The sequence below is a fragment of the Miniopterus schreibersii genome (genome assembly GCF_964146895.1).
Source record: "Miniopterus schreibersii genome assembly, chromosome: 11".
Taxonomy (NCBI): Eukaryota; Metazoa; Chordata; class Mammalia; order Chiroptera; family Miniopteridae; genus Miniopterus; species Miniopterus schreibersii.
The window spans coordinates 59,912,633-59,934,133 of record NC_138111.1 but is presented as its reverse complement, the minus strand read 5'-3'; positions in this window follow the sequence as shown (position 1 = coordinate 59,934,133).

Genomic DNA, 21,501 nt, shown 5'->3' with positions numbered 1-21,501 from the left:
AGATATTATTCTGTTAATACTAGAAATCGAGTTGTATTTCTTTTTATTGTTTCTTATTTTGGGGGATGAAATTTTCCATCTGTTCACTGTTTTTGACACTTTTTTCTTTACATTGCAAACTTTTAAAAAATATATAATAGCTTTTTTAATTCTTTGGTAATTCTAAAATCTGAATTTTCTTAAATTTTTTTGTGTTGATTGCTTTTTTTCTTGATTATGGTATTTAATGTTCTATCTCTTTTCTGATATTTTATTGTATGGTGGGCACAGATGATGCATTTTAGAGACTCTTATCTTCCAATAAAAGTGTTGGCTTTCGTATTGGCAGGTACATAAACTATTGTCTGATTATCATGAACTTGTGGAAGCTTGCTTTAACACTTCCTAGGATGGATTAACTTAAGTTTTATCCTTAATCTTCAGGCAGATCTTTAATCCTTTGTTAAAGTATTTAGTCCTATGACATGATCCATTTTGAGTATTAACTCAAAGACATTAGCCCTAAGATATTTTCCAAGCCAGTCTAAGTTAGTGATATAAAAATTCCTGTCTTTTCTCTGATAGGGAGCAATTGAAATCTCTGTCCAGATTCTGCTGTGATCCTTTGATTTTCCTTTCATACATGATTCAGGAGTCTTTCAAATATATGTGGGGAGTCTTATGCCAAGTTGGCCTCCCTCATCCTGTGGGTCCATCATTTCTGGGATTTCACTTCTCAATTATCAGCTCTTCTTGTGGCCCTGAACTTTGTACTTTGACCCCCTCAAGTCAATCAAGACTATAGATTTCTGTATGAGTTGAAGGAACCCTTTGCTATGTGGTCTGTTGAATCCTTTCAGGCCAAAAGCCAAACTAACATAGCTCACCCTGTGCCACTTCCTTCTTTGAAAGCTTGAATTACCTATACTTTCTTAATGCTTTTGTTTGCTCCCCAGTGCCTTTAAAGAGTTCTTTATGCTTAAATATTTTTTCCAGAGCTCATAATTTCTATCTATTAGTACATTACTCCAGTACTAGTTAAACTGAATTTAAAACCAGAACCCCAAGATATAGAGTTTTAATTATCTTGACTAAGTAAAAACCAATATCTGAGCTTACTGATGTTTGAATTCCCCACTGCATCTGATGCTGCCCTGTTGTGCAAAAGGCATCAGTGAATGGTGGTTGACTGACATTTAATTAAATCTGAGCAACTGTGCATTATCAGAGAAAGTGACACCACAAAGCGGATTGATAAAGCCAGCTTCAAGTAGGTCCAAAACATTGCATGGTAATTCCACTGTATTTCCATTTTCAACTTGTTCTCTCATTTTTATGACTATTTCAAGCTTTCTAATGCTCCTTATATTTTGGCAACCTTTCCCCATCACTGTTAGCAAATGACGTCACTTCTTACAGTGAATTATCTATACCTGTTTTCTCCTAGCCTACTCCCTCCATAACCCAATCTACTTAACTGGCTAAATCAAAACAGCTCTTTCTGTGTTGACACAATCTAAATTAACCATATTCAGTAGCTATTGTATAGTCTTTATCTTACCTGATCTCAAAGCAACATTTGACATAGTTGACCATTCCACCTTCTGAAAACCCAGTTTCCCCCAGGTTTCTAGGGCATTAGACTCCTCTGTTACCTATGAAGCCTTCTTATTTATTTTCCTTTTATACTAGTTCTATCTGGCCTATTGCTACATGTTAAATTCCTCAAGGTTCTCCTCTCTTCTCACTTTAAACCTGTTGCGTGGGCAGTCTCACCCACATTGTATTCTTTAGTTATCATTTACTTCATAATGACTCCCCTACACATATACTCCTTTCACAAATATCTATATCTATGTCTCTGTCTATAGCTATACCTATCTATATCTATATTGATATCTATAACTCTAACTCAGACCTCAGCTCGAGTTCCTGACATGGGAATCCAATTGCATACTCAGAATCTCCATTTACATGTCTTAAGGGAAACTCAAACTCATCATGCCCGAAACCGATCTTATATTTCCCAAAAAGATTTTCCAGTCACTTGGCATCCTTTTGATCCTAATGTCCAAAATTAATCCATCATTATCTTCTGTCAAATGTATATCCTAAATACTTCTCAAGGCTACATAGTACTTTCCATATCACCACTACCATTATGATAGCTAATGCTACTTTATGTGGCATAGTAACTATTGCAATAGCCCACTTAATGGAATTCTCACATTTCTTTCTTTTTAAAATTGATTTTAGAAAGAGAGAAGGAAGAAGAGAGAGAGAAAAAACCATATCAATCTGTTGTTCCACTTATTTATGCATTCATTGTTTCCTTTTTATATGTCCCCTGACTGCAGATCAAACCCACAACTTTGGTGTATCGGGACAATGCTCTAACCAACTGAGCTACCCAGTTAGGGCTTGAGTTCTCACATTTCTTACCCCTAACCATCATATATGCTGCAACCAGATTTATCTGATAAAAATGTACATATGATTAAGACATCCACCTACTAAAAAACATTCAACACCTTCCCACCATTTTTAAGATTATGATAAAAATACATAACATGTCTTGCAAGATCCAGGATAGTTTGTTCTCTGAATACCTCTATTCAATCAGACATCCTTCAATTTCACTGACTTCCTCAGTTTCTCACATGTACCATTTCTTTCTAATTACTTCTGTTTACTGCTCACTGTCAAAAATTTTCTTCTCCCTGTCTCAATCTATTATAAAATATTTAAATATATAAAAGCTAGATTGATTCTGTGGAGCTAAGCTTGTAATACCAGTATTTATTGGCTCAACTTTTGTAAACAGAAGTGTTGTTACAACATTTATTAAGTCTAATTCACTCAGCTTATCTCCAGTTTTCAACTTAAGAGTCATTTTCTCAACGAAGCCATAATTGACCTCCCAAACTATAGGATTATGTCTTTATTATGCATTTTACTAAAACAGCATTCCTTTTTCAGCTTATAATTGTGTATATAATTATGATTATTTGATTAATATCTGTCTGAGTAGGCTAAAGTCTCCATTAGAACATAAATCACATTTGGTTTTACTCAAAAGTTTATCTCTAGAGTCCAGCATGGTCCCCATTACAAATATGCCCAATAATAATTTTCAAATGAATGTTTCTGTAAATAAAAGAATAACACAATTGAGACGTAGTATTGGAATAAGATTAAGGTAGACATAAGAAAGAAATTAAGTGAAAGAAAGAGAACTGGGAATTGAAAAAACTTTCATTAATATTGAAATCTGCCCCAGTTGAATGAGAGTTAGAAATTAGGTCTATAACTGACATTTGCTCTATAGGTTAAATTTTTTTTAATCTTTGTCTATTTTTTTAACTATATAAAGTCAATTTCATATGATTCAATCTAACAAAATTTACCTGCTCTTTTATTTATTAAGTGATCCTATGAATATTTATTAGTTACTATTCTCCAGGTATTATGTAAGTACCTGGAATAAGTGCAAGTAAATCCTGAGCCTGGTTTCATATTGCTGAGCCTTAGGAGATGATAGACATGAACAGACAGCTGATGTGTGATAATGGTTATATTGATTCAACAGGAACAGAAAAAAAGAGAGTGATGATTTCAGAGGTCAGATGGACAGGGATTCTTGCACTCCATGTGTCTAAAAGGAAAATGAGAGAACACCAGTGGCACTCATTAATTGCTGACCTTGAGCTGGCAGAAAAAGCCATGGCATTCTGGCAGGACTAGAAGTAGTAACTACATGATTAGTATGAAACTCTAATTTGGCATTTAATACCAAGAAGTATAATATTCTATCCTTCTATATTTCTACATATATATAAAGTAGTATCAAGGCCAGTGAGTGCTGGAGTGTGGAAAATTTGAATGAACAGTAGAAAATCCTTGGTAGTTCACTTAACTGATCAGGGTCTTATTTCTTTACCAATATTTGTGTTTAGTTATATAAGAGATAATTGTTAAGTCTTATAGAGCTAGAAAATTGTATTGATTCTAAGGCAACTACCAACTACCTTTCTCTACAAACTATGTAGTTTTTCAGACCTGGACATGGCACTATAGGCCACCTGGTAGCCAACCTAGTTATGTTACATGCGAAGAACTGGAACCTCAAATGGCAAACCCAAGATTATGTAATTAGATAATTCTAACAGTGGGACAAGAATCCAACTCGAACAAATTCTTATTCACTTGTTATTTTATAGACAACATTTGATTTAGATGAGTAAAAAATGGATAAAAATAATAACGATCATTTACTGGATGCCTACTATGTGCCCACTATTGTGGTGAGTGCTATACATGTGTTATCTCATTTAAACCTTATGACTATGTGAGGTGAGTACTATTATTACGGCCATTTGGCACCTTAGAACACCAAGGTTTATGACTATTAAGTAACCCATCCAAGATAAATTTGAGACAAACATAAATATATTATGTTTAAAGCTCTCCCTCTTATTATCTAATCTCCATATCAGCAAATCTGGTTGTGGTCTTATTTATATAATGTTTCAGGCAAATCCACTTATAAACATGTAATTTTAAACCTTATATAGTGTTCATAGTTTCATGGGATGCAAGCAGTGTGTGTGCAATGAAACTGCCTTTCAAACTGTATTCTGATCAATGTAGTGCAAACGATCTTCCCTTGTCAAAATAGAAATGATAGGTACTGCCAGAGTAAAAGCAACCAGGTTTGATTATAGTCTTTACCTCCTTGATACACACTTTAGAGTCTACAGGATTCCTGTGAAATTATAGCTCTCCACGTTTCAGTGTTTCAGTCTTGTATGTTCTTTATTTTTACATTGGCAGTATGTCCTATGAAAGACAGTTTCTGTATTGATATAGCTTTGCCCAGTGTGTCCCAGAAAGTTTTCCACCTTTATTAAATAGGTGACACATATAAATCTCAGATCATAAATTAATGTTGACAAGAAATGTCACTTCCTTTGTTTCTTCAAACATATTTTTTCCTTTGTTTCTTCAAACTCATCTAGCAGGAAAATATTTAATCTTAGTCAACATGAAGTAAATTCATTCACTCAATTGAATGCTGCTTGGTCTATTCAAAGTTTTTTCTCTCACAATTTATCCCTAGGGCACCTCTAGGATCTACTTTCCAGAGGGCTTCAGGTAGCATCAAGTCGTCAATGGAAGTAGAGTAGGGCATTGTAATTCTCACTCATCTGTCTATCCTGACATCCTCTCAAATTTATACCATCCCATTTGAGTGTGGGCCTTCGTGTCTGTATGAGTCCATCTGCTGAGGGATCCATGTTCTCAAATGGTCTCTGGGCACATAAAATGCAGCCACATGCCCCCTGTCCCAATGGTGAGTCCTCTCTGGTTCCAGCCCTCTTTCACCACTTTCAGATCACTCTTTGGGGCGATGAAAATAATTAGTTGGTCTCAAGTTTTTCTCTGGTCTACTAAAAGATCTCTGTAGTTGTCTAAGGAATTTTGTATAGATGTATTAGACAACTTTTATTCTATGGCCCTTTATGGGTTGAATTGTGTCCCTCCAAAAGATATGTTCAAGTCCTATGTCCTGGTACCAGTGAATGTGATCTAATTTGGAAATAGGGTCTTTGTAGATGTAGATGTAATCAAGTTAAGAAGAGTTCATTAGAGTTGGCCCCGATCCAGTACGACTGGAGGTCTTTACCAGAAGACAAAGTGAGGACAGACACATGGAAACAATAGCCATGGAACTACAGACACACGCTGAAGCCCGGGAACAGCAGGGATTGCTGGCCATCAGCAGGCACTGGGGAGAGGAAAGGGATGATTCTACCAGACTCTCAGAGAGAGAACGGCCCTGCTGACACTTTAATTTTGGATTTTAGCCTCCAGAACTGTTATTTTCAGTTACTCAGTTTGGTACTTCATGACAGCAGCCTTAAGAAACTTACACTGGTCCTTATGCCAAACCAGCAAAAGGGCATTTATCAGGACTTCACGAATCCCAGGAATTTGCCCAGGCTGACGTGCAGAGGTTTCTGGTGTTCTTGGATCCTAAAACTCACTTAGATATCTCATTACATACCTGACCCTGGGAATTAGACTGAGGAAGCAGTGATTAGAAAGACATGGGACAGGCCCCTTTTGGGGTGCCGACACCAAGTTCTAATTCTCTTTGGCCATATTTCAAATTGAATTCTGGGTCTTCAGTTAGTATGAGTTTGTGGAAAGAACATTACCAAATCGATCATTATTGTTCTATGTCTGTTGTTTTTGTATAGACTTTGTTTCTTAAACTGTCAGGATTCTGGTCTTGTTATTCAAAGCCAAGTTTCTTACAAATTAAAAGTTTTCTCTCTCCAAAATCTGTCTCTGTCACATATTTTAAAACTCAAAGACTGAGAATTTACCTTTTCATTCCGTGCTCTCCGACTTAATCACCCCTCTCCCAAGCGGGTGGACCAAGTGAAAAAAGACAAGGGGTAACAGAAATGATCAGAAAAAGAGTCACGTTGATGAATTTTACAAAACAGTATATTATTTGAAAAACCTTATAAAGTCAGGTGATCGGATTTGGTGGTTCGACTGAATGCAGTTTCACCAGCCCTCTCTCCTGGTCCTGTCAAACCTGAGGACATCTACCTAGTCAGCACTGCTCCCCGAGCAGTGGAACTGCGCTTGGCTCAGTATGAAAATGTTAAAGGGAATTAAAATGTAACACGGCCCAACTTATGAAGAGAACTGAGAAAGCTTAAGGGAAAGCGTGGGTTTAGGAGTGCAGTTTTAGACTGTGCTTTATATTTCACAGGGGTTTTTCTGCCTGTTTATTCTCTTTGGGACTTTACGTTGGTATTAGCCTGGGGTCAAGGATTACCTTATTCTTGATATTGACCCGCTTCTACATGGGCCCTGAAGGAAAGATATACGCATAAGGGAGAAGTCAACACAAATGAGCCCTACTCAGAGCGTTTGACCTCAAGCCACACGCAGCATTCTAATGAGCTAGGCGGAACCCTTCGGAGGAGTCAGTGTGCATAACTTACTTTCTTTGGCATTTGTGCTAGACTTTCTGTTGACATCTTGGCACAGTTTCACCTCTCTTCTATGCTATTTTCTATACTGCAGAGGATAGAGCTGTAGATACTATATTTCAGGACTTCTTGACAGTTGAGCTTTTATCAAGGAGAAATAAAGCTGGCTCAGGCAGCCCATCCTGAGCTTTTATTTTGTGGGTGGCCAAGGGAACTTCAACTCTTTTTTTTTTTTTTTTATAACTGGAAGGAGATTGTCTTTAGAAGTAACAAGTGATACGTGATAGGGCTCCAATCTTAAAGAGACAGAGAGTTCAGTGTTGACACTCATTAATTTATTAACTTGGGTGCATCATATACTCTTGCTGGACCTCATTGTCATTTACTGTAAAATGGAAGAGTCAAGATAGTTGGCTTAAAATTTACCCAGGTTAGTCTTTAAACTCTCTCCCAAAAGAACTTATACAGAAAGAAAAAGGTACTTGGCATGGAAATCTTATTCCAATAGGAAGACACCATACTTTTGAGTACTCAGATCCCAACTAGACCCTGGAATATTCATGGGCATCAATCTTCTAAATCCTTGGGAAGTGTCACTTGATAAGGTTGAGCCCTAAAATGACTTCCTGGCATTGATCAATCCAGATGAGCACTCCCCACTGCAGGAAGAGTTCGGAAGAAAAGGAGGAACCATGGGGTGACCATCACTACTCTGTCCTCTCAAGATATAAGTATCCTCATATAATTACCTCCGCAGTCCTGTAAAGTGGTCGCTGTTACTTCCAATTCATAGGTAATGTAGATAATGTAACTAACTTGCCCAAGTTCTGGTTTTTATGAGTTGGAAAACTACACCTAATTTCTAAGTTTTCTGGTTCCAAATGAAACTTTCTGTCTCCCACACTCCAGCTGCTCCTATTTATTGGCATCTCTATACGCAAAGGAGAAGGCACTCTCCACTCATCACCTTCTGCATCTATTCTTAAGTGTTACTGACTTGATTATACACTTAAACTGCCTCACCTCGCAGACACCGTGTTCCTTTATTCGCAAAATCGGGATAATTATTGCCGGCTCCTAGACATTTCACAAGAATAGTTTCAGGTTTAATTAGAAAATGAGCAATAGTTTTGGAAACCTCATTGCAGTCTTGGCTATTAATGGACTGAACTATTTTCAGCCAATTAATAAGACAATCTTTTTCTCTTTCAATTCAAATCTTTAGTCATATCTGTAATTGTATACCTCATACCACTTTCTTTTCAGAAACCCAATATAGACTCTCCTCTTTCTCTTTTATAAACTTATTCTTTGGAAGACAACTAAATTCATTCGTTTCTCCCTTTATTTGAATTTCTTAGTGAGCAAGCTCCTCCAGGATAGTCTTTATTTTTTGTAAAACTATATGACTATTGAATTTATGCATTAAAAGGAATTTAGTTTTTAGTGATAAAACATTTAGAGAAGTAAAATAGTCTTTCTTATGCCCTTGAAATTAGACATGTTTCTACAAATGGCTATCTAAAGTTATTTTTTTTTTCCATTTACCATATGAAAAAGAAAAGGAAAGCATTCAATAGCAAATACAACTATTTTACGTCTATGACTTACCCCAATTGTAATTTCTAAATTATAATGAGATAGCAGAGTATGATTCTTAGAAGTAAATATATTATTTGATTCAAGATAAGCTTATTTCCCCCTTAGGTCACCATGAGGATTGCAATTAGTCAGTCACTTATAGCACATACAGGAGTGCCTGGCCACTTTGTTTGTCCTAAACATTTTACCCGGCCTGTTAGGGTGACAGACTCTGCCCCACACTTGCTATAGGGAATGTGTAAATCACGTTGAACCAATTATAAGATCACAGCTCCAACTTCTGTGACTGGTCCAGAGAGTAAACATGTGATTAAAGCAGACCAATCAGAATACTTCCTTGTATTTTTTTTTTTTTAATAATGAAGCTAGTAAAGACAAATTCTATTTCTTCCCTGGTTGAGTAGTTCTAAGACTATGACTGGACTTGCCAGCAACCATGTTCTGTACAATGTGTAGAGTGCAGCGTATAAGAAACCCCAGCCAGAGAGAAGTAAAAGAAGGGGGCGGCAGGGAGAAAGGGAGAAAAACGGGAGGTATTAAGATGAAAACCAGGGGTCCTAAGTTGTTTAGTCCCCATTGATTTTCCTTAGTTAGGTCACTGCAGTGTCACTCCAATAAATACCATCTCCCTCCTTTTCTTTAGGTTATTCAGATTGATTGATTATCATTTACAGCCATGAATGGTGAGCTTAACACTGTGGAATAACATTGTAAAATAAAGTAATGCTGTAAATTACAGCCAAAGGAGAGAGAAGGAAAGGAGAAACTTTAATTTACAATGGTAAAAAAAAAAAAAAAAAATCACTGAAAAAAGAAATATGTAATAAAAACTTGTTTATCATAATGTTTATATATATGTGTATGTGTGTGTGTGTGTGTGTGTGTGTATAGGGTGCTTGCAAATACAAAATTATAAGGAAATCATAGCAAAGAGATTTAACATTTCTTTAAAAATTAGTTCTCTCCAGGTACTTTTAAATACAATTTAATTTAATATTTCATCTAACCCCATGGAAAAGTTACTGTTGTCTCTATAGTGGAAAATATCAGAAACTTAAGGAGAGCAAGTGTTTGGCCCAAGATCACACAGCTAGGAAGTACTGTGGCCGAGCAAGGACTAGACCGTAGGTGTGTAGGGCAAGCCCAGGTATTGTCCAGCCCACCACCTCTTTACAGGGAATGAATGGGGATGATCATCACTGGCTACAGTGAAACTGTTCTCAATGTGATTTCTTTCAGTTTGTAATCAGGAAATGTTAGACATGGCAGGGAGGTTTACAACAATTTAGCCTGGTCCTCTCATGTCATAGTGAAAAAAACCCAGACTCAGAAAGGCTAGTGGACTTACCTCAAGTTCAGTAGCCCTTTATTTAGAGTGGGTTCATGCGTAGAGGGCCTCTCAGGGTCTCTGCCATCCTAGTTATTCTGTGTTCTTCTGGTTTCACATCTGAGAATGCCTTATGTCTGTCCACGCGCAGCCTTGCCAGTGAAACTGCTAGAAGGAATACTTTCAAATGAACCTTTTACATTTCGTTCTCTAGTATTTCTATGAACAGAATGCAAATGGTGTCAATTCTATTATCTTCCGCACAAAATGTTCCCTTCTCAGGGCCAAATCAAGGGTAGGAAATATGGAACCATGCCCCAAGTACCTCAAGGACAGCTGGCCACTTCTATTTCTAGATCCCAAGCACCTGCATTTCTTAAAAGCTGGGGCCGTTTCAGACGAGGCATTTGGAAGTCATCAATATACCGCTTGCTTACTGAAAACCTTGAAATGTCAAGTTTTAGCTTGAGGCCAAGTTGGATTTGTGAGCCCTCATACTGATGGGTGATGAGATCATTTACATTGGATTATACCTCTGGTGTGAGAGCCATTCAGTAAGTGATGAATACGCTGGGAATTACTGCCGTACATCTGCTGGACACTTTTATAAAACAGCTCTCTCATCTCACCTCCTAGGTGTGCGATCTTGAATTAGGAAACATATTTGAACCGGGAAATCAGTTCTCAAGCCCAGGGCTGTATCATCTGCTTCTGTCTCTTTTGCAGAGAGTAATTTTGTCCACTGCCATATTGCGAAGCCGGCAATCGTAGCACAATGATTATTTATCGCCAGGAAATAATGCACTCCAAAAAATGCCTCCAAAGTCACGGCAGACCATTTGCTGACTATTGTTAGGAAATTATGATTAACATGTTGATAGACTCAGGCACTGAACTAGATTCTGGGAATTCAGTCACTTGTAATATCATGTCCTTGTTCCTCACTGAGCTTCAAACTAGCCGTGATGATAGGCAATTATAATGTGATATGTTCTGCACCCAGTTAAATAAAGAGTGCTAAAGTAGTGAATAGTAAAATAAGTCAAGATATGTTTGCAACTTGCTCCTGAAAAACTGTATTCAGGTGGACCCTTGAATTAGGTGAGTATTGGAGGTGGTAAGATTGAATGTTTCAGAAGGAAATGCATATGTATAGGATTAGAGTTAAAGTAAAACCAGAAAACCAAGACAAATCCAAATGGGACAGTAAAAACAGAAACATTCATTTAGGCAATAGTCATATGGAGTCCTATGCTCTCACTTTTCCTGCTATGTAATGTGGGATATGTTGGGTGGCTTCTACTGGTTGTTTATTAATTAATTTATTTCTTCATGCATTCAACAATCCTATATGCAGTGCTTTATATGTTTCTAGCACTATCATCATCACTGTTCCTATAAGCTGAAAGATGGATTTTATCTAAATTCTTAAACCTTACAGTCAACCATTGTCATCCAGGAGCTATGTTTTGGTGCTAGCAACAAAAATGTGATTACAGTGGCTTAAACACAAAAGGGTTTATTCTTTCTTGTAGGGGTCTAGATACAGCGTGCTGTGAAGAAAAAAAGTTTTCTGTAGTTTCCAGTACTCTCATAAAATGCCGCAGTCAGGCATGTGCATCTAATATAAAGATGGGAAATGCTTGCCTTCCCTTTCCCTAGGAACATTTAACTCTTCACTTACCACGAAAATGAGATCTTTAGCCATTTTCTGCTTAATTGCTCTGATCAGAAAGAACCAAATGGTTATTTTAGAGAGGACAAGGGTCTCAAGGTCCCCAACAGTTCTAAATGTTATTTCTGGCTGAATGTTAAAAAGTAACAGAGTATTTTGCAGATGCAGCTGTAAACAGAATGAGCTGACAGGAATTCAACCAGATAAATGTAGACAGCTGCGAAGAAGAAATCAACATGTAATTGACCGAATCGTGGATCTAAGCAATGGCTAAGCCAGGGAGGCAGAGCTTTGGATACAATCCCGGCTCCTTCACTTGCTGCAAGTAAATAAAACCACCTTGTAATAACCACCTCTGCTTTTTTGAATAGAGCATCCCATGCAAGGAGCCAGTAACTGTCATAGCCTGGATTAGGTTATGAACCCAGGTATCAGGAAGCCTGGAGCAGTATTTCTTTAGGTGTTTCCCTTTGAAATGAGATGAAGCTCAGACCTTAGAGACATCTTTATCTTAGAAGTCCTAAAAGATACCAGAGGTTTATCTGGCCCCTGGAAAGATGTATTTACATTCCAAAAGGTTAGAGTGAGAACTCAGGATCCCTGCCATCCGTTAGCAATTTTTTTCCTCTCATTTCTGTGGGAGTGATGGATGTCTCTTTCTTAAATGTAAATGGGGAAAATCTATTGTCTTTTCCTCATCTGTGCAGTGCCTGCCTGCTAGCACAGGACATTTGACCTAGCTTTCACCCGGCCACTCCAGGGGCAAGGGCTGGGGCAAGAGGGAGCAGAGCCATAGACTTAATTACTGTGATGTAATTAACAAGAAATCACTTTGATCCAGAGCACCTCATGTTCACATTCAAGATAAAGTTAATAAACATGAATATTAAAAACAACATCAGTTTAGGACTGGTATGTCAATATCTGGAAGCCGTTAAGAACCCAGGGTTCCTCTGCCATTCCATAGCTTGTGATTTCTACCCTCAAACCGTGATGTGGCTTCTGGAGCTCCAGCTATTACAATCGTATTCCAGGCAAGAAGTAAGAAAGGGTGCAGAGGAGGACAGTGAGATTTTTCTGGACGTCCTTCCTCAAAACTGCTTAGATTTGTTTACTTGATCATTTCTATCTGCAAAGGAGGCTAAGGAATAAAGTAGCATTTTCATTTGAGGGGAAATAGAAGGTCTATTAATAAAGAAGGTGGAAATGAATAACATTAGTCTTCCCTTCAACTGGATACTCCAATAAAGAAGAAAACTGATGTAAAGTTAGTACAAACACTTGTTTTCCTAGGGATTCTAAGGCCAGAGATGATGGGTACAGTGCCTTAAGGACGTAGATAATTCGTAACTGAATGGCTATCCCAACTGACTCCTTCTGCAACAGAATTCCTGCTTTACCTGCAAACCTCAATATTTTCAAGTATTTGATAGTTTAGCAGAAAAGGCAGTGTTTCTACAAGACTATCTGAGCACATTCTGTGTACATGTAATTCAATATGCCAACACACATCAGAGAAATTTAAAAAAAAAATAGGGGAATTGGCAGGTATTTCTGGTTTTTCCCTGTTTCCAAAAGCATTCCTAACATAGGTTCTTCTGGATCTCTTGTTATTACACCGTTGTCAAACATATGTGAAGAGGGACATTTTGACATCTTTGAAGTATGTGTTTGGCCAGTTGTTAGATGAGAACAGAAAGTTCTATGCGATAGGTTTTCTTTGAACTACACTCATTAATTCTTTCATTCAGTAAGCATTTTATTTGGGACCTTCTCTGTGCCAGGCATTGTATTAGACATCTGCATTGCTCGTACTAGGTAACCTGTAACTATTATCAGTGAGGACAGTGACAGATGCTCATGAACCCTTTGTTCTTTGGGCAGGTTAAGGTTATTCACTGACTTAAATTTCAACCATTTCCAAAAGAATTGTTTTACTAAGTTATGAAGGAAGTCCCTGATAGAGAGTTCTTATTTGCAATATGCATCCATAAGCCATGAACCCTTGATATTGTACTGGTATTTCTACTGCATCATATGAATTAGGATCTTGGTAAAGTGTTCATGTGTTAACCATGCTAGATATTTTAAAAGTGAAAATAATGACAATCTGGCTTGGTCATGGGTAACAGGTTATTATTAACAGTTCATTCTTCATTCCCTCTACTAATATTCTACGTGACCTAAGTACCTGTTCAGTATTAAATGGTATAGAAAGAAAAACTTAAGACAAACTTGATTTTAAATCCCAGCCCTGTCACCTTTAAGCAATGCAGTGACTGGATGTTACTGGATCTTTCTGATATTTTGTTTCTCAACAAGTAAGGAGAGAGAAAAAGAGAGAGGGTGGGAAGGAGAGGGAGGGAGAGAAGGGGCTGAAATGAGGGAGGGAGGGAGGGAGAGAGAGGGTGAAATGGGGAATATCTTTCTCATTAAGTATTATTGAGAACTAATATGAGGCTCCTTAGAATTAGAAATAATATGTAGGAAATACCTATTAGACTGTGTAACAAATAGTTAACCCTCAGTAAGTGGTAACAATTACAATGCATTTTAATTTTCATTCCTTTCCTCCTTCCTTCCCTCCCTCCCCACTCTTCTTCCTCCTTTAAGGAGACACTACAAATGTAGTTTTACTATCTTTTCATCTCTTAATGGAGTTATAGATACGTAATGTCAAAATCCAAACCAAAAGGGAGTATGTAAGGACTGGAGAGATTTGTAAATGATAGTCAAACTTGATAAAACAATGCCAAAATGTGGAATGAGACTCTTACAAATCCGTGTGCCTGCGTCGCTGGACGTATGCCGCCTCCTGTAGCTGTTCTCAGCTCTCCTTCCACTTCCCAGCTCTCCCTCTTTTCTTCTCTCTTTCTTTCCAAGGCGACCGTTCATCATCGCCTTAGTGGTGGCGAAGCTACTAGCAAAGGAAGCAGTGAAAGTTGGGTAGTTTGTATCACATTGAAAATCTCTGTCCTGTGAACCGAAATTAATCCGGAAATCAGATTGCCTCCCATCCCTACTGCTTGTGCCGAAGTGTCATCTCGGCATGGTTTGTCGGCCCACTGAAGTCTTTAGAACCAAATAAAAGTTACTTCAGGCAAACAGTTGTCTACCTTTGTCTTTTTCAGACCCTGTCTTGTGTCTGCTTGATACTACAGTCTGAAGGTTAGTCAGCGATCTTTATGGCAGAGAATAATAGGATTGATTTTGAGCTCTTTTGGAAGGATGACCACAAAACAAATTAGAGATTTGGCCATGTCCTCAGCTTGCCCTGTGACTTCAGCAAAGGCATTAACTGTTTCTCACCAGTAGAGAGTGAATAGCAAAGGCTCACAGGGTGGTTAAAAGAAATAGATCACCTTATTTTTGATGTGTTTTCAAAGCTTAATAAGAGCAAGGCAAGAGAATTGAGTTGATTCACTTTGATAGTCGCTCTGGGATAAAAATTCATTATTCCCAGTTATACATTTGAGCCAGTAGGATGTACATTTCAATGATTCTCCTTCTGAGGAGCCTGATTTTTTTAAATAGGCTACCTTCAGGCCCTGGCCAAGTACCTCAATTGGTTAGATAATCATCCCGATACGTCAAGGTTGTGGGTTACACCCCCAGCCAGGGCACATACAAGAAGCAACCAATGACTACATACATAAGTGGGGAAAACACATCGATGTCTCCCTCACTCACTTACTCACTCACTCACTCACTCTTTTTCTCTCTAAAATCAATCAATAAAAATTTAATAAAATAGGCTACCTTTACATATATTCTTTTAAAAATGATTTTAAATAATAATTTTTAAATGATTAATAATCCTACCTCTATTTCTACAAAATTTGAATTTGATGATGAAGCTAAGCCTCATCATGTGCTGTTTTGTGGACAAAGGCATTCTTAAACTGGAATAAACCCCCAAAAGTTCAAATTCTGCTTTCCTTCGCACAGGTGCCCTTGGTCAGGTAGAACTATCTTGGGAAAGAAATAGACAAAATATTTTCCTCTCCTTGTTTATATGGGCAAAGGGAAGGTGGAAAGTCAAATACAAATACAGACTCTACTGCCCAAAAATGTTTTTATTCAAAGAAAAAGAAGGCAGTCGTTTGCCTTTCTGTGTTAGGTAACTTTTTTTATATTGACTGAGTTCAGTTAGTAGTTAAAACTTTATCTGTATATTAGGCAACAACCCTTTCAACTTAGACAGTCTGAAATAATTTGAAGGTCTTTTACTGGTGGTGGAAAAGGGATTAGGAAGGAAATGTTCAAATTTGAATTCAGTTTTTATGTGTATGATGAATTTAACCTTAAAACTTCTTTCCACTCATCGGTACTTCTTGACTCTTTAGTCTGAACTAAATTCATTGAAATGTTTTGCAAGATAATAATGATATAATTTGACAAGCCAAGGACTTGCATTTAATGCCTCAGGCTTAAGAAATTAATGGGCAAGTGTCACCTAAAGCTATTAACTTTGTCTCAATTCCTGGGGCCTTTTGTAGAGCTTTCTCAGCAACCCTGCAAAGTGGAAATTTCATGTGGCTTATTTAAGGCTCCCAGGGCTAACAGTCTATTTAAGGAGGTGCCTCTAAGTAACAACTCTCCCATCATAATATTACAATTATGCATTAGAGGGTGATTTCTCTAATGATGTATTACACAAAATGTGGTGCCAGCCAGAATATCAGCAAGGTAGATCATAAAATTTTATTTAACCTTTTGTTAATTTAAAGGCTCCAATATTCTTTAATTTATTTATTATGTATTGGAAGGGAGGAAATGACAGTAACGTCAAAGGCTATGAAACCTGTATGCTATTTCATTCACTATGTTAGGAAAATATATGTCACCAATGGGGCAAGAAAAATGTTTAAAACCCCCAATTAAGAATGCTTGTAAGACTCACAAGAGCAAAAGGACTGAATAGAGACTATGTGGAATGTACCTTAGATGCAAACAAAGCCTGCTGGTCTGCATATAAGAAAAGAAAATTTCAATAATACTACTTTTAGTCATTTTACTGAAAGCATTTTAGAATAATATTTCTCATTTATGTACTATGAAAAAGAATCAATTCTTAATCCAGAACAGTTCCAAAGAATCATCTTACCAGTCACCCATGGGCTCCAGCACGGGCTGTCATGGAAGGATGAGTCCCAAGCTCAAACCTGCTCTCTCTCCATGCAGACATTTCCGAGGCACGAAGGGATGGCATTGTAACCCCTCTACCATGGTTTGTGCGCAGTAATGCACATAAAGCTTTTAGCACAATGCCTGGCACAGAGTAGTAACTCCTCAGTATGTGAGCTATTATTTTTTTGTGATTGCCATTTGGTGTTAAATCGTGAATGGCATTTTACAATAATAACACATTTATTAGACTAAACACTACCTTTAAACTTCAATTCAGCTTTAATTCAGAGAGTGAGTCACTTCATATTAGTAAGGCTTCTTTTAGAGTATCTATAAATTTTAAATGGAAGCTTATGACACTCAATTATTCCAAAAATTCAATACTAAAATGTTATTCATGCCTACATTATCTGGCTTTATCTGACAGCAATGTATTTTATCTGAATTATCAGATCAATTATCTTGATTTCTGCACTCAATTTTGCAAGCACATAGGTACTCTGTATGGTGCAATTGGATTTCTTCAGGTTGAAGTGTGACCCAGTTAACTTACTACCAGGCAGGTAAGGCCTGTTCAGAGATGATGTCTTTGAAGCCTGGGGTGCATTTCTAAAATGCCTCCAGCCTTTCCAGAGATGTGACAATTAGTGACTGCAGAGACAGAATGCCATTATTTAAATCTGCTTAGAAAAATTTCCTCGAAACCACAAGAATGTCTGCTCTCAGTGCTAAAATTTTTGAGTTTATCTGAAAACTCTGTTCTTGTAACTCCCATAGTTTGAAATTTTATTTCTCTTTTTTAAAATTCTTTTCACGCAAGCAGCAATATTTATTTACAAGTTTTCTAGGTGATAGCTCAAGTAGAAATAAATTGGCCGTTCAATCCAATGTGAGCAGTGAGCCAGAGTTTGAAAGTACAGAATATTTTAGGGTAGACTCAAAGAGGAAGGAACATCATAAGCCAGTCTTCTCAGTATGAGTTTAAATATTCATGATTTGCTTATTAAAACATTTTAAAAATTGTGTCTCTGAGCATCAGGCTCTTAATATGCAGAACAGAAAGAGCTAAGTGCTGATAAACAACAAGCATATTGTCATAGAATTTGCTTAAAATATCCCAGAGCTAAAGCTTAATGTTTCCAGTATTGTATAGATGATACATTTCAGCTTCCTTCTGAAAAGGATATGCAAGAAAATCAGTCATCCTTTGAGAATTCATCCTTAAAAATCAACACATAATGGAACAGAGAAATGGTTTGCAAGTTGTAATAACAATGATAAAGGGCTCAAGTGGTAATCTGACTGTGATGGTTACTTTTATGTCAACCTGACTGGCCACAGGGTGCCCAGATTAAATATTATTTCTGGGTATGCCTGTGAGGGTGTTTCTGGAAGAGGTTAGGGTTCTAATTGTTGGATTCAGTAAATTCGATTGCCCTCCCCAAAGACAATGGGTCAATTGATTCACTGAGGACCTGAATAGAAAGAAAACACAGGAGGGAGGAATTTGCCCCTACCTTCCTGTCTGACTGCTTTAGCTGAAATCCTCCAGCTCTTTCACTGAAATCACTCCATTGGCTCCCCTGGTTCTCAGACCCACCCACCCAGACTCAATTATACCACAAGCTTTCCTGAGCCTCCAGCTTGAAGACAGCAGATCCTGAGACTTCTCAGCCTCCGTAATGTCATGAACCAGTTCCTATATATATATATATCTTTACTGGTTCTGTTTCTTTGGAGAATCCTGACTAATACTTGAGTTTACTATATTAACATGTATAACTAGAGAGTCAATAAGAAGACATTAGTCAACCATGGGAAAAGAAGTTGGCTAAGAGAGTAGAGGCAAACTTTGGTAATGCCCATTCAGTCAAGGGGTTTTCAATATTCTAGTTCCATTAGCAAAGTCTTTTACAATATAGGGTAGATATATTTAGTTAACTCAGGTTAATACCAGTGATCATGGTGTGTTGAACAGATCTCAGCAGAAAGAAGCTGGAAGTAAATAACGGGATGTCAGAGGGCTGCCTAATAGTGCAAATGCAGCCAGCTATATTTACCCATGTCAAGGAAACCCTTCAGCTAAGAGAAGATCCTCAACTCTGGTGGGACAGATGGGTATCTCTGAAGAACCCACAAAGGTTGACAAGAGAGGAAGAGTCAATTTTAAGAACTTGACCATTTTGGAGATGCCAATACTTGATTACCACAAGCATCTAGAAAAAAAAATTGCTGCCCTTCTTCCAATCTCTTTACCTTGCTTCTACTCTAGAGATACAAAGCAAAACAAAACTGTGGTTAGGGAGGTGGGGAATAAGGGATTGAAATGCTTGGAGTGGGTAGACAATGAAACTCATTTTCTAGCCTGCAGGCTTCTTAACTATAGCAGGAAGAAGAAGAAATCTGGAGTTTTGATTATTACCTGAGACTGAGTCATTTCAGGTACAGAAGTATGGGTGACTTTGCAACCTGAAAGAATCATAGAACTTCTTATCCTCTTAGAATGGACAAGGAAGTTACCAAGCTAGTTGAATTATTTTTTTCATGGTCAGAGAAGGAATATTCTGCAAATAAATATAAAGGCCTTTCTGTTTGACATAATGCACACATAAGGTGATGGAAGTTTGTTGGTATAAAACAAGGCGATGAAGGGAGATCGAAACTTTTTCATAAGCTACATTGCCAAGTCTCATGGATAACTGAAATGATATTTTAGACTATATTGCAGCTTTACTGGCCAATTGACATTTTGAGTAGTCTGCTGTTATCATAATTCAACTTCTCTTTGTATAAATCGCTGCCTACATTTGGTGCCACAGTTGTTGCTACTGACTGCTTCTCTGTATTTGCCTGTCTACTTGATGGCTTGTGCTTTTTCACAATTTTGACCCCCTACCTTTTTGTCTATGTCCCACTCTTTTTTCCTTGTGCAAACTCCATAAGAGATATCCAAATGGCCTTATTTATCTGCATAGAGCATTCTTTTTTAAGCGGAGTTCTTGTGATAGAGTACTTCATAGACTAATGTCTATATTTTAGAGCTGCACTATTCAGTATGCAGCCACTAGCCACATGTGGCCACTGGGCAGTTGAAATGTGGCTAGCCTGAACCTGAGATGTGCTACAAATGTAAAATAGACACATGATTTTGAGACTTAGAATGGGAAAATGTTTGATGAATACTGTAAAATGTCTGATGAATACATTTTATATTGGCCACACAAAAGCATATGTTTGATTTATTAAATCATATTTTGAAATTATATTATTTTGAAACAATGTATTTTTAAAATTCAATTTACTTATTTTGTTTTACTGTTTTTAAAAATGTGGCTATTAGAAATTCTAAAATGACATATATGGCTCGCATTTGTGGTTTATATTACATTTCTCTGGTAAAGTAATGTCTTCCATCTTAATTCTAGACAAGTGTGATTTGTCTAAGCAGGCACTTAATTACTACCAAAGGATGGAATGAAGTTTATTTTTTTACTATATATAAGGTGGGGCAAAAGTAGGTTTACAGCTGTGAGTACACAGAACAGAGTTTATTCTTACATTTATTATTATATTACTTTCCATACAAACAAGTGTAAACTTTGCCCCACCATGTATATATAACATTTTCTATATTAGATGTAATTTTATAGCACTTTATAGAGATTTTTCCCAGATATTATCATTTTAACTTCACACCTATCTGTTGGGTATATGTTGTCCTTTTACAGATGAGAGAACTGGAATTCAGAGAGAAAAGGGGCATTACCCTATATACAGATCCTATATATAGTGAAACCAAAAATACATCCCAAATTCACTAGCATCATGATGTTTGTCTTTGGAGTCAGGCCAGCCTGAGTTTATGTAATTTTCCGGCCAGTGACTTGCCCGTGACCTTGGGGAAGTTACTTATTTTTAAAAATACATAGATGTAATGGCAGGAGTGAAAAATACTAACATATAGTTGGTGCCTAACATGTTAGTTCACACTCAATTCAAAATTCTGTGTTTCTCAACAGGGATAGCTAATCAAAAATTGTTAGTTAACAGGAATAAACGCTTAATAGAGATAAAACTATTAAATTTTTTTATGTATACTTTTCTGAAAAATCGCATAACTTGTTCATCTACCTGTTAAAGGATATTCTCTGAACTTCCCCTATTCAACTTTCCTAAAACCCTAGTTTGTATTATAAAGTAAATCAACAGTTTTGAAAATGTGTAATAATTTCGATGTAGAAATTACAAAAGACTTCTTTAATATATGTTTTTTGGTCTGGATTAGTGATACGGCATTATTGCCTGGGGAAAAATGAAATATTTTCATAAAAGTGTAAACCACATGCAAAGTTCTCTATTACTTAATCTGAACTAGTTTGTCCAACCTGCATGACCATCTCCCTGACCATCACCACTGTTTTCTCTACTGTTAAAATGTGTTAGGATTGACTTATTTCAGTGAGTGGTACCATAATTGTGCTAGTCACTCACATTCAAAATGGCAGTCATCTGATTTTCCTGTTTTTTTTCTCCCATTGGATTTAATTAATTGTCAGGACCTATAGTTTCGATTTCAGCAATGTCCACTGTGTTAACTCTTAGACAATATTTGAATTGCCTTAATTCAAGTTTCGATCATTTCTCATCTGGGTTATGGCAATAGTTTCCTAAATCTACTTTCAGCTTCCATTCATACCCACCTCCAAATCTCCCTTGTGTTGAGTCCACAACACTATTACTAATTTGGAATAGCCCAATGCTAATTATATAAAATA